Source organism: Cebidichthys violaceus, unplaced genomic scaffold (assembly GCF_023349555.1).
Source record: "Cebidichthys violaceus isolate CVI_PGR_0920_01 unplaced genomic scaffold, fCebVio1.0.p SCAF_4, whole genome shotgun sequence".
Taxonomy (NCBI): Eukaryota; Metazoa; Chordata; class Actinopteri; order Perciformes; family Stichaeidae; genus Cebidichthys; species Cebidichthys violaceus.
The window spans coordinates 13609606-13622749 of NW_027176594.1; positions in this window are offsets into that span (position 1 = coordinate 13609606).

Below are 13144 nucleotides of genomic sequence, written 5' to 3' on the forward strand. Positions count from 1 at the left end.
ATCCTGGAAAAAAATACCCTTAAACTTTTAAATTTGATATGGATGATGACACAGTTCTCTTAATCCTTTGTTATGGTAGAAGTGTAGTCAGGTGATTTTTAGGGGTCATTGTGACCATGTCACTTTTGAACACATGCAGAGACCGCAACAGGCAGGAACTAAATAATTAACTCATTTCCAACCAGGAATACAAGAAACACTGGGAAACAAAGAGACAAAGAAAATCAGAACACATTCAAAACTTGAACTGGTCACAAACAAACTGACAAATAACTCAAAGGCGAGACAAGTATAAATAAATACACAAGGAGCTAATCACGTGACGGGGCACAGCTGGAGAGGGCAGGGAGCTAGAACAGGAAGGGAGACACCAGGATTGGGTGACGAGACAACGAGGACTGGCAGGACAAAAAGGCAGGGCTGAAAAGACTGGACACTAAACAGGTGTGCAAGGGAATACATTCTACAGGAACACACACGAACACACAGAGTAAGCACAGGAAACAGAAGTACAAAAACAGAAGGACAAAACACTCAGTGTATCGCTGAGTGTTTAGCCCTAAAACAGAATGCCACCAGGACACAACATAAGTCTCCAACACAGACAAACTAACAGAACTGGAAACGCTGAGGCGTTCAATAGAAGGCAAGTTTATTTGTATAGCACATTTCAACAACAAGGCAATTCAAAGTGCTTCACATAAAACCATTAAAAACATCAAAACATAAGGCAAAAGAAAAGGGTTAGGGTTTAAAAACAATTAAGAACATTCATTGAAACATTAAAAACAGTCATTAAAACACTAAAAAGCTAAAAATAGAATAAAAGTTGCAGTGCAGTTTAAAAAATAAAATACATTAGTAAAATGCAGAAATGCAGGAAATTGATTAATATCATTGAATGTGGTTCAATCAAAGGCAGCAGCAAACAGAAAAGTCTTCAGTCTTGATTTAAAGGAGCTGAGGGTCTCTGCAGACCTGCAGCTTTCTGGGACTTTGTTCCAGATATATGGAGCAGAAAAACTGAACGCTGCTTCTCCATGTTTAGTTCTGACTCTGGGAACAGAAAGTAGACCGGTCCCAGACGACCTAAGGGGTCAGGATGGTTCATAGGGTAGCAGCAGATCAGAGATGTATTTTGGCCCTAAACCATTCAGTGCTTTATAAACCAACAGCAGGATTTTAAAGTCAATTCTTTGTTGGACAGGAAGCCAGTGCAAAGACCTCAGAACTGGAGTGATGTGATCCACTTTCTTGGTCTTAGTGAGGACTCGAGCTGCAGCTTTCTGATTGACTTTTTACAGAGACCTGTAAACACACCGTTACAGTAGTCGAGTCTACTGAAGATAGATGCATGGACAAGTTTTTCCAAATCCTATTGAGTCATAAATCCTCTAATCCTTGATATGTTCTTCAGGTGATAGTAGGCTGATTTTGTTATTGTCTTGCTATGGCTGTTCAGGTTGAGGTCTGAATCCACCTAGATTTCTGGCTTGGTTTGTGGTTTTTAACAGTGATTGAAGCTGAACGCTGACTTTCAATCATTCGTCCTTGATACCAAAAACAATTGCTTCCGTTTTATCTGTGTATGATTGAAGAAAATTCTGGCACATCCAGTTGTTGATTTGTTCAATGCATTTACCCAGCACTTGTATGGGATTATAGTCCCCTTGTGATATAGTTACGTCGATTTGTGTGTCGTCTGCATAATTAGGATAACACACTTTGTTGTTTTCCATAATCTGAGCTAGTGGAAGCATGTAGATGTTGAACAGAAGAGGCCCCAGTATTGAACCTTGGGGAACACCACATGCAATTTTAGTCAGCTCTGATGTGTAATAGGGGTAGTAGGGGTGTAACGATACACGTATTCGTATTGAACCGTTCGGTACGGGGCTCACGGTTTGGTATGCATTACGAACCGAACAATACATTTGAATAATATTAAATTGCTTTTGAAAAAAATATATAGCTGAAATTGGTGGAGCCACTGCGCCCAAACATGGCAACCCACCCTACGTAACGTGATGTCCTTCCCTGATTCGCCACGCTCCTATCACGTGACCGGATGTTCACAAACAACAACAGTCTTGATTCCCGATCGACTGGAGAACTGATTGCAGGCGTTGTTGACCGTGTTGTCTTTACTCGCAGCTGTTGTTCAGTTAAAGTCTGCATTATTACGGAGGAAGCAGCTGTTAATGGAACGATCAGTGAGCGGTGTGACCAGCGGAGGTATCAGCCCTACGGAGCGGACGTCTGAAGTAATGGTTAGTGGCTTTAGAGAGGACGGACACAAAACGGAGGACTTTCCTTTTCTTATTAATGATTATTTTGTTCTGTACAATCATCTACAACAAGTTAACACACATAAATTATAAAGGAACAAAACATGAATTGCTCTCCAGTACAACAGAGACTTCAGCAGAGCTACAAGTGAGAACAGACAACAACGAAACAGAGGAAACGAGTGAGAGACGAGTGTTGACCACATTTATGGTTCATAATAAACCTTTGTGTGTAAGTGTTGATTTTAAAGTAAATATGAGGTGAGAGAGAGAGAGAGAGAGAGAGAGAGAGAGAGAGCAAGCATTGTAACTAAGTCTGAAAAATACAACTTCTAAAACTTTCCAGGAAACGTATCTGTTTGAGTTTATAGAGGAATATTTTAGAGAAGATCTTAAGTATCAAACACGACCTTTCATTATTAAAGACTACTTGAGAGTCTCACCAGAGAGGATCAGGCATTTCTGCTTTTTTTGCTGTACTGAAAACGTACCGAACTGTGGCACCACTGTATCATATTGAATCGAACCGAGAATTTTGTGAACCGTTACACCCCTCGTAATTAGCTACAGACACAAAGTATTCTCGGTCCTTCAAGTAGGATTCAAACCAGTTAAGTGCTGTGCCAGAGAGTCCCACCCAGATTTTTAGTCTTTCTAGTAGTATGTCATGGTCGACCGTGTCGAATGCAGCACTGAGATCCAATAATACTAAGACTGAAATTCTGCTACTGTCTGTGTTTAAGTGGATGTCGTTGAAAACCTTAACAAGAGCAGTTTCAGTACTGTGGTGCTGTCGAAAGCCTGACTGGAAGACATCAAAACTGTTATGTATGGCCAAGAAGTTGTTCAGCTGTTGAAAAAACGCCTTTTCAATTATTTTACTTAACAATGGGAGGTTTGATATTGGCCTATAATTTTTCATTGTTGCGGAGTCTAAATTAGCCTTCTTCAGGAGTGGTTTAATAACTGCAGTTAGTCCGACAGAACCGTGACGGATCACAGGATGCCCGGCAACCATGTATTGCATCGATCTGATTAATCTCCAGGAAAGTGAACTGTGTTAAAGAATTGAAAAGTTTGTGGTGAAAACAAGTATAAAAGGGTGATTCCAAACCTACACATTAGATTTCGGTTCAGTTGAAGGCTCCCTGAGGGTTTCAATTCATATCAGAGTGGGCTGATTTACACAAAAAATAACACCCTAACACATATTAGAAGGAGGAAAAAATGGATAGTTTAAAGTTGAAATGCAAGTAAGGAGCACATAAATGACAAAAAAAAAAAGAAATCTGTTATCAGGAGCAAATATGACACTGTATATGAAATGAATATTTTTCATGGATCAGGATTAAATATTGGCTGTAATGACATTATGAAAGCTTTGAGACAATACATTTAGAGGAGAGGGGATGGGAAAGGTGGTGAAAGAAAAAGGAGGACAGACAAATTGTTAAATAGAATAAATGTAATAACAGAGTAATTAAACTGATGTTCTGACTAAAGTGATCTTCAAATAATCAGCTCTGTCATAACATGATAAAAGCTTTGTGGCAATTAGTTTAGTCCTGTTTCCCGGTAAAACCTCATTTCAGAAATTCGTTCTGACAAATTGAATTGAAAAATACTTCAGTGGAATTCTTTTGTGTCAGTTGTTGGGGAAATAAATGAGCAGCACAAGGACAGGAGAGGCACTAAGTGAAATATTAAGGTGGATATGTTTAATGATGATCGGCCATGTTGAAACGGAGAGTCATAACAAAGCTCATGTTGGAAAATTGTAATTTAAAATTGAATGTGACACTTTTTCACATTAACTTGATTACACTCATTTGACTTTTTGATTAGCTCAGCAAATTGTTCTCTTTTTATTCTTTCCCTGCTTGCTTTGTATGTGTGAAGGGTCGAGGCATAACCTCAGTGCAGACAATATAATCAACACATTAAAAGATGAATTTGGGCCTAAAGCCTCGGTGGAGCCTGATTTGTGTCCGCACCTGCAAAAGTGACGTCACACCATGAGACAGTGCACCTTTGTGGAGGTTCGATGCGGCAGGTTTTTAGCCTGTCGGTGCACATCCAACCTTCTCTAACTACGCGGACACGGATGGGCGAAGAATATACGTAGGGTTGCCCTCACCGGGACCTGTCCATCACCATTGATGATACCGTGGTGACACCAACTCGGACCGCGAGGAACCTGGGTGTGACCCTGGATGACCAACTGTCATTCTCAGCAAACATTTCATCCGTTACACGCTCCTGCAGATTCCTGCTCTACAACATCAGGAGGATTCGCCCCTTCCTGACTGACGAGACGGCGCAGGTTCTCATCCAGGCTCTTGTCATCCCCCGCCTGGACTACTGCAACTCTCTACTCGCCGGAGCCCCGGCGTCGGCCATCAGACCTCTGGAGCTTGTCCAGAAAGCCGCAGCTCGCCTGGTGTTCAATCGCCCCAAGTTCTCCCACACAACTTCCTTTCTCCGTTCTCTACACTGGCTACCTGTAAGAGCTCGCATCCAGTTTAAGACTCTGGTGCTAGCCTACAGGGCAGTGAAAGGAACAGCTCCTTCCTATCTCCAGGCCATGGTCAAGCCTTACACCCCTGCCCGACCACTTCGCTCTGCTTCCTCGGGGCGATTGGTTGCCACGTCACTCAGAGGTCCTGGCGGCCGATCGACCCGGTCACGGCTGTTTTCTGTCCTGGCCCCACAGTGGTGGAATGAACTTCCCACTGACGTCAGGACAGCAGAGTCGCTGCCCATCTTTCGGCGCAGGCTGAAAACCCACCTCTTCAGGAAGTGCTACCCTGAGCCTTCCACTTAGCACTTATTGTATTCATACTAGCTTGTTGCACTTATTGTATTCATATTACTTATAGCACTAACTGTTTTTCTTGTTTCTGCACTGTACTTTGGGTTATGCTCTGCTTCATGCTCTTAGATGCTTGTTTGGAAAAGGAAATGTACTTATGACTCCTGGTGACTAGTAGTTCTTTTGATTACCAATGTTAAATACACTTATTGTAAGTCGCTTTGGATAAAAGCGTCTGCTAAATGACTGTAATGTAATGTAATGTAATGTATACGTAGACCTTTGAGGAGCTTTGAGATTGTTGGTTTGCAGCAAGGAAAAACTTGCACGAAATAAAAAAAGATACAAATATTTCCTTGTCACGATTCCAGGTGGGCTCACATCTGTGCGACAGTCCGTGCAGAAAGTAAAGACTTTCACTCGCTCAAGGTTGACAAAGTCAGTCAGTCTGACCCTCTGTTCAACACTTCTAGAGGAAGACGGAGGAAAATTTAAGCCGGCCTTTTTACCAACCCGTATAAATAATTTCAATTTCCTCTCTCTGGGGATAAATGCGGGGTTAAGAATGTAGGAAAATATTTGTCGCAGTATTGCCCCTGTCAATTATGTTTGCTCTAAAATTTAGAAACCTTCTGGAGTTTTATTATGATATTTGTGCCAGTGACAGCACCGCAGACTATTAAGTGTATTTTCTAATAGGGCTTATAGAAGCATTGGTGATTAGTATATGTTATTTGTGTTAGCAATTAGCAAAAGCAATTGACAGACTATTAAAAGTGTTAATGGCATCATAAATGGTCAGTTAGAGCCTGGTAAAATGTTTACTTAATGTAAAACAACCCCAGCAGCTCGTGTGGGGTTATTCCTATACATTGTACTGCAGTTAAAGTGATAATACAAGATTTTGCAATCAGTAAAGTCTAAATAAGAGGGTTGTTTTACTCATACAGGAGTGGAAATATGTTTATGGCTGTCATTTAGTTTAGGTGCATTGTGCACATGTCAATGCGTGTTAGTAGACTATAGTGTACTCAGTGTTTAACATGAAGTATTCTGAGAGGGTAAGAGGCAAACTGTAAATTGAGGTTATTGCAGCTCCCTTAAGAGAGTGATAGCAGAGTGTCTGGTGGTGGTGAAATGAACAGCGATGCTCGCTACGGTCAAAGATAGGTTTAGTGTTGCACCAGTCTGGACCGAGTGCGTCATTCTGAGCCAGTAACACCACTGTCAAACTGTTCCTTTGACTAAATGTTCATAACATGACTTTCACTCATACTGTATCAAAATTCCACTGGCAAATAACAACAACAACAACAACAACAACAACAACAACAACTACATAACAAGATTATATCACAAAACTTTTAGTCCTGTTATATATTGTGGATGCCAGCTCCATTGTCTCACAACACTGTGTACAATTAATTATGCTGCATCTGTAGTGTATCTACACCCATCTGCGGTCCCAGAGGAATGTTTTCCTTTATAATGGTCCCCAACAATAACGGCTAATTTAATTCACTTAATTTTCACGTTTCATCTGGCAGAGATTGGCAGCAGTTTGTTTTTGAAGTGTTTTCTCAAAGGAAAACTCCTCGGTAGACGAGTTTGTTCAAAACTGGGTGATTTCTTTTAAAATGCACAGTCCTTGTGGAGCAATTGCATAAATATTCATATAAGTATCACACCAAAATGCTCTCTTTCATAAACTGTTTCTTGCTAAGGTTCTCCTCTGTGTTTATGTTGAAGAGCAGCCAGAAAAATGGCTTCACTGACAGAGTGTATGATAACATGTCTAATTTCTAACCCACCTTTAATGCTTAATACATTATACGATGTCCCCAGCTTCTAGCGTCAGCCTGAGATGCAGTGCAGGGTCTCGCTTTACAAACAGCAGAGCGACTCTCCCATTCTGCATGATCATGAATAATATAAAGATCACAAAGACTCTCTGTGTACTATGTCTCCAATATAAGAGAATTTAAAATCAAGTTGTGTGCAGCAGATCGAGGAGTTCTGTAAACATGGAAAAATGTTAAGGAGTACAGATAGCAGCTTGACATTTCTGCAGCTATGTGATCTTCCAAGGGAAGTCTACTAGCTTTTATTCATGACATGCAGACAGGCTGTATATGTGAAAAGGCTTCTTCTCCAGGTGAACTGATTCCAGACTTCATCACCTTCACAGAGACCAAACGGAGACCTACATTCTGCCGCTGCCATCTGCTCCAGGAGCAAACCAAAGGGATGCAATATTGAGCTTGTGAGACTGAAATTATGCACGTTTTTATGTTTTTTTTTCCTGTTGCGAGTCATAAAATCACACAGAAATGGAAAACAGAGTATGCTTGTGTTCACGATGCACAGACGTCTGAACAGGTGCCATAGCAGTCCGGAGACTTCCCATCCCTTGAAAAGAACGGGCTGATGTTTGGGAAATAACAGAGGAAAGTTACTGAGCCAGCTGTGCTGTTCTTCTACCACCGAAGGTCCCTCGGGTTCCCTGCTGCGCATATCTGACTCGCATCCAGCTACTTTACAATAAACAGAAAATATCTTGGATTTCTCCTCTGAATGCCGCCACATTGTGAGTAAGATCCAAACAAAAAGTAAGAATAATCAGGAAGTATAAGATTAATCTTTCAGTGTCAACCGGACAGTTCTGGTTCATATGAGTGATGAAATGCAATGTTTAATGTATAATAATTCTATCTAAAACACAAGGCAAGATTGAAGTTGGTTACATTTAGCTCTTAGGTATCATAGTGCTGTTAGTACTAATATTATCTTATAAGTGTTGCACTGCAGATGTCCTGTTGTTTATGTTTTCTTTGTCAAAACGTCATTCATTCTATAAAGATGAAGTATTTTAGTTATTGAATGATTATACTTCATCAACTCTCTTTCCCTGGTACATTTTACAGTAACTTTTTATAGCTGAGGCTAACAAATACTTTTCAGCTGGGGGACCTCTACCACACGCTGCATGATATCCAGGCTGTAACACTCCTTTTAGTCCAGTTGGTGTCCACGTTGAGCTTTGTTGAAAGGTCAAGCCTGTTCGTGACGAAGGCTTTTTAGTTGACGCATGCAACGTTTACAAAATGTACAGGCGTCGGTGAACCTGACCAAATCCTCTCAAGGATGACGAATTTTTATAAAGGTTTCAAGAAGCAGTTTTTATTTCTATCGTTGAATTATGCCAAAAGCAAACAATCACACTTAGTGGCACAAATCCCCAAATACCCTGCCCCTCCCAAAAAAACTAATTGAAAAAATTGTTAATGATGAAAATTAAAATTTTATTTTATTACAGTTGTCATATACATTTGGTACATACATGACATGTAACTTCTGCATTTAACCCATCCATGCACAGGGTTTAATGTCTTGCTCGTAGCAGCCAAGGATCGAACCGGCAACCGCACCCTCGGTCGCCGCCCATGTCACACATTTATAGCCTTGAGCTGGTTAATAACTACCCACGAATCCCTATTGTCACAACTGCAGCATGAAGCAATCACTTATCTACACACAAGCCAAAAAACGTCCTCAATTAGTAACCACACAACGGCTGAGTAGCTGTGCACTCGTTGAGAGAAACAACAAGAGAGTGGAGCCACAGAAGGATATTTGTCTCTTGGCTTTCAGAAGCCAGAGGCTTTCAACTATCTGCCAATCAGCAGATGAGACTCACCTCTGCAATCACTTGAAACAGCAAATCACACATCAGTGCCTGCAGGTCATCAGCTACACACACACACACACACACACACACACACACACACACACACACACACACACACACACACACACACACACACACACACACACGTCTTTATTACTTTCAGAGGACCACATTCTCAGGGTGATCTATGAGGACAGAGAAGACAGAGACGCCACAACTTTGAAACTACGGGAAAAAAAATAAACAAATACATGACACAAAGCTGGAGAGCAATGGGGGAAACAGACAAATGGACAAGCTCCTTCTAATTGGAATTCTAGTTTCTAAGCTTTTACTAAGTATAAATTCCAAATTCACATTGAACAATGACACCTTTACACTAAACTGGTCTGACACCCTCATCATGGTAAGAATTTGTAAGTCTGGAAATCTAATAGTTTGGATAAAGTGACTTCTAATGAGCATCATGGTTTTGATGTCCCAAAACCCCAGAACCATTACATAGACATTTAGCTGGACTGGTTCCATTAGTTCCTATCAGTTTATAGTGAGGAAATCCAAATTTCACTTTGTCTCTCATCCCATGCTTTCATTTTCCATCACGCTGTATACAAGTTATCTCCTGCTATTTCACCCAAAAATACTGATGGCCCAGCTTTTGATGAGTTGGAGCTGATGTGACCATGAAAAGATAAAGAGACATAAATGACAGCCTACGGAGGAACACGGGAAGGATCAAATCAGCCTCTCCATGCGTATCAGGGAGGGAGATTGTTTCCAGCTCGGCTGCGAGGCTTTCCTCAACAGAGGAACATCAGCACCAACACAATTTATCACATCTGCGAGGCTTTACGCTCAGCCCTACTGATGCTGGATATTTCTTTGGTGTTGGGAAGCTTGCAGCGCACTGCTATAGATGTTAACTGACTGGACATCAGAAAACATTTCAACGTATTACACGATTATATCTTTTCACTTTGAAGCCATGAGTCTCAGTCTCTCTCTCTCTCTATCTCTCTCTCTCTCGCTCTCTCTCTCTCTCTCTCTCCCCATGTGAAGGCAATTCACTTCAGCTCACTTTCACTCAGAAAAAAGAGTTTGCTTAAGCTCCTGAAAGCATCTGACAACTCCAAAGACCATTTGATATACTGGACAGTGTGTGAGGAGTTTGACATTCTGCGGTTTACCTCCCCAGGCGCCTGCCTCACAACATTTTCCTCTATATCTTTATGAAATCCATAAAATGCATCCACTGGGTCTTTCCTCGGCATTTAATTAAGAGTTCAAAGTAACCGACATCCTTTTTTTTGCAGTGCAGACAACTCCTTGTCCATTTATCCGGTGAAACGGCGTGATTTATTTACAAAACCTTTTACGGTAGGCACTTATAAGAGATGACTTACGACGAGGTTGATTGATACAATACCTGATGCTTTTGATGCCTCAAAAAGGTTGCTAATACCTTTTATTGTGTGGTTTAATGATTTGTCTTTTATGTGTGTTTTTATGACTTTATTGCAAGCTGCAGAACAGTCGGCCCTTCGGGGACGGTAATGTCTGGCCTGTTATTTCCTGAAGACCTAAAACTGTGGTCAGTAATTCATCATTCTTTTAGTTGAAAGCACTTTTATTGGACGTGACACATGCTGGCATTTTAATTGAAGTGGTTATACTAATTGCAGATAATGAGGAGACAAAATGATATGGCCCTGGAAGCCATGATTTGGCATTTAAACTATACCCCATTAGCCTGAAAAAACCCAACAATTGAACACATTTTCCTCAAACAACAGAATTCATTTAACCTGCAATATGAATATTAAGTTGGAATTGTTAGAAAGATTTAATTAGTGGGCGGCCGTGGATTTGCATTAAGTGATGGGCATGTGGACTAGAACAAAGTGCAGACCAACTTCCTGGCCTGTTAAGATGGAAAACATTCGGTTGAAGATAATTGAGCATCAAAATATGTTTGGTTTTGCTGTACATGGAGTGAATGATTACTGTGCTCATTAGCCTCTCAAATCATCATCTTTTCCCTGTATGGTTGATGGCAGTGTTGTAGTTCTCAAGATTCCTCTTGACCAAGAGACCAAGACCTTCAAGAAGCAATCTCCAGACTCTCAGACAAAGACGACTGGATTTCTTCCCCAGACCGGTCCTGACTGGTCAACTGCAGGGGTATCATTAAATTGCCTCGGCGTTGTGTGATTAATTTGTTAACATCATCACTGTGACTGCTTATAGGGAAAAAAGGAAAATTCCCAGAAATAAGATTCCTTTTTGCAATGTCTTTTGAATATTTTATCAAAGAAATTCTCATGGTACACTTATACATACATACATAGACACATTCGGTGGGTGCTTTCAGATCAATTTCAGGAGTGACTATGGTTTGCATGTCATGCAGTGCGGGACTCACACTGGTCTGGTCTTGGTCTTGTCTCGGTTTTGATACCTTCTGGTCTTCGGTCATGACTTGGTCTCAACCCTTCAAAGTATTGGTTTTGTGTCAGTCTCGAGACATTCTGGTCTTGGTCTTGACTTGGTCTCTGTTCAGTCTTGACTACAACACTGGTTGATACATAATGTTATAACATCCATAACCATTTAGCCAATGTTACAACCCTGGCTCAAGGGAAGCAACATGAAGCAGGAAGCTGAACTGAATCGACCAAACTTTGAATTAAATAAATAACCAAAAGAAAAAAAAGAGCAAACAAAGCGGTTCAAAGAAAGAGTGCTGGTGGGTGGAGGAGGGGCTTTTAAACTCAGGTACTCAGAGCAGGTGTCACACATCAACAATTAGGACTAGTGGGCAAGACTCCGCCCCTGGTTCACCTGCAAACTGACTGAACAGACAGACAGAAGAAACAATGTCCTGGGACTTCACTTTCTCTCAGATTTACACTTCTAAATGACACCTATAGTTAATGTATCATCCATCTGATATGACATTATTTGTAAAATATAAAGAGCCTTCTACTCAGAAATGATCATTTTCCAGATTGCTATAAATTAAAGTGGCAGCTGTCAGCTCAGAAGGACTGAACATGCAAAGAAACATATTTATAGCTCTTCAGTACTGGATAAGTATATTTAGAAACTGATTTATTGCCCTTCTCTAGTTCTATTTTTCACTTTGACCAAAATGACATAAGCTCATACATAACATGTTACAGAAGGATCAGAAAACTACAGTAGTACTGATCCATGACCACATGGTGTCAGTGTTGCACACTGAACAAGAGGACTTTTTTTCTTGACATTTTGAGTCCTTCACACTAATCTTTGCAGCAGTTAACGCCTCTGAAGCGTTTTCTGATAAGTTTAAGTCCAAATTGCCCTCTACATTTTATAAAGTTTTCCTGCAGCGGGATCCAGTTCAGAAAATTCACCTTTCAAAGTTAAGGTTGATGGATTATGCCACATTTTAGTGATATCTTAAAAATATATTGTAGTCAGCACGCGTGTCAGCCAGGTGCAATTTGACATTACACATTCAAATAATAGTAGTATCGAGATTTCATTCTGCTAAATAGGAGGATTTTGGTGCTGTTGGTTGGGCATGAAAAGCGTTTAAACACTGAACTTCACAGATCATTCTTGACCTTGGAAACTGAAGATGTCATACCAATCTCAATTCGAGGGCAGGGGATCGTTAGGTGGAGATAGCAGGTCAACAGTACATGCCACATAGAAGTGTTATTCATCAGCTTAAAGCTGGGGAGCTGAAGATTAATTTGAGATACGGCTCAGCAGTGTGTGTCAAGTTATTCTAGTCATGAATCAGAAATGAAAATGAATCAATGAATTAAAATAAATTGTGAAAGTGTGAAAGGACTTAGAACATTATGATGAAAGTATATGATGGCTATTCCCATGCTCACGTATGTCTCATACGAGGTTGCAGGGATTTTTGGGTTGATACCATTTGTTACACAGATTTGGTGTTTAATTTTACTTCTACTCAAGAGATGATCAAAATGATCAAAAATCCATCCAAAATACCACTTAGGACACCAAGACCTTGAGGAACACCATAGAAAAATCCATGCTATGATTCGGTATCAAAAACGTCGACGTCTAAAGATTTCTGCAAGAAATGTTGTTTTTGGAGATTGGATTGCAAGTTTTGATAACGGCTTAGAAACCCACTTATTGTCAATACTGTAAAGTTTATGATCATCCTAGAGGTCACATAAGGTGGTTTTATACAGTGACATCAAGTTTCAAAAATTGGTCTCACTACAATGAAATGGCTACTATGGAAACATCAACACATGAATACAGTTGGGCTCATTGGATCCCACGAGTCTCAGCTCTCCACTCATTCCAAAGTTATGCAATTCTAAG